Source organism: Mus caroli, chromosome 14, assembly GCF_900094665.2.
Source record: "Mus caroli chromosome 14, CAROLI_EIJ_v1.1, whole genome shotgun sequence".
In the NCBI taxonomy this organism is placed as follows: domain Eukaryota; kingdom Metazoa; phylum Chordata; class Mammalia; order Rodentia; family Muridae; genus Mus; species Mus caroli.
Window position 1 is genome coordinate 44,064,306 of NC_034583.1, and position 1,756 is coordinate 44,066,061.

Below are 1,756 nucleotides of genomic sequence, written 5' to 3' on the forward strand. Positions count from 1 at the left end.
TAGAGTAAGAACAGCAGTTAACTTAAAATATCATGATGACTCAGTAAGTGAGACACAAATCACTTGAACACAGAGCGGCACACTGAGAAGATTCAAGGGATGCTTGCAATGGCCGTATTCGCAGGGCAGACAGACCTACCATAGAAACACATGGAGAAGGTGAGATAAAACAATAACAAACTGTAACACAAAACCTACCACCCGGTGGTATAGCTAGGAACCGCCTAGCAGCAGTGAACTAAACAGGCTTCCAGGGAAGCTGAAGGAGGTTCATTGGCTCAGGTTGAAATGCACCCCTATAGGAACAACATAATCTGACTCTAGTTACTGCTGTTTGTAAAGACGATGGTAGCTGAGGATATAGAGGGATGGGACTGGTGTAATGAGCAAACTGACATTGTGGACTAGGGGCGTCATTCAACAAGGGAACACACCCACCCATGTTTATGAAAGTATCCATCATTTTCAGTAGACAAAACCATCCTGAGTCAGGGAGCTACTGGTAGACAAGATCAAGCCCCCTCTAAGGCTGAAGTCTGTAAAAATGTCTTTCCTATTTAGAGAGTGTGTCTTGTAAACATCACCCTATTGCTGCTCTATCTGCTCCTCTGACCTCATGGTCTGCAATTACCTCTGCATCCTAGAGTGGTTTCAGTACCCAGTGCTTTGTTAAGGACTCAGTTTTGCAGACTAATACCAGCAAGCATGACTAGATAGGACAAACACAGCCAGTATGAGCTCTTCTCCTTCTCTCTCAGGGAGTAAGGAATGCAGCTGTGAAAGGTGTTGGGTGATTCAGTCCAGAGCTGTACTGAGTATACCAAGATGTTGGCTAATCCCACTGCCTGAATTTCCAGGATCTAGATTCTACCCAGGCAAAATATTCTAGCTAAATAGGTAACTGAACTCAGCTGTGGTTATGTAACAAAAAGACCATGTTTGTCAAGGGAGGGCTGCACATGATAATAAGAGAAGCATTTTGGGGGCCTGGAAAGATGGCTCAGTGTTTAAGACTGCTGAGATCCAGGGGATGTGGGTTTGGTTCTGAGAACCCATTTCAACAGATCACAACCACCTGTAACTCTAGATTCAGAGGTTTCAATGCCCTCAATGACTTCCATGTACAAAAATGGCATGCAGTCAGACAGAAACACATGCTGCACCATCATCTTCGGCATCATCCTAGAAGACTTCATTGGGTAATGCCCAAAGATTACATTCACTAAAAATGGAGAGCAGACCTGGACACATCTGGAGAAGGTGAAGCACAGTGTGTCTTCACTCACTTCAAGTCACTGGGATGTAGCACTAAGCTACCTGAGCCCAGTGGTGGCTGCTTTATAATGAACTCTGCAGAAGACTAAAGAGCATGGGGTTCTAGAGTTGAGCCGCTAATGGTATCAACCCTACTGGGGTCAAAAGTCATCTTAACTCAAAGACAAATCACAGGACTTCACACAAAGAACTGTGGAATTCCAGGCTGGAAATAACTTACAGGAACTGCAGCAAAGTCCACAGCGGGTGTCTAGGAGCAGAGTAGGTTTGCTTGGCTTCCAGCTGGGCGTCTTCTTTGCTCAGAAACCTGTTTTAGTTCAAGTAAGAGACCTGTAGCATTCTTCTGATTAGAGAAATAGACAGAACCAGAAAACAAAACAAATCAAAACTAGGAACTTGCCCAATGCCTGGGATAGTGCAGATAAAGGGGACCCTCCACTGTGGCAGATGTTCTTCTCCCCCTCCCTCTCTCCTTCTCCCT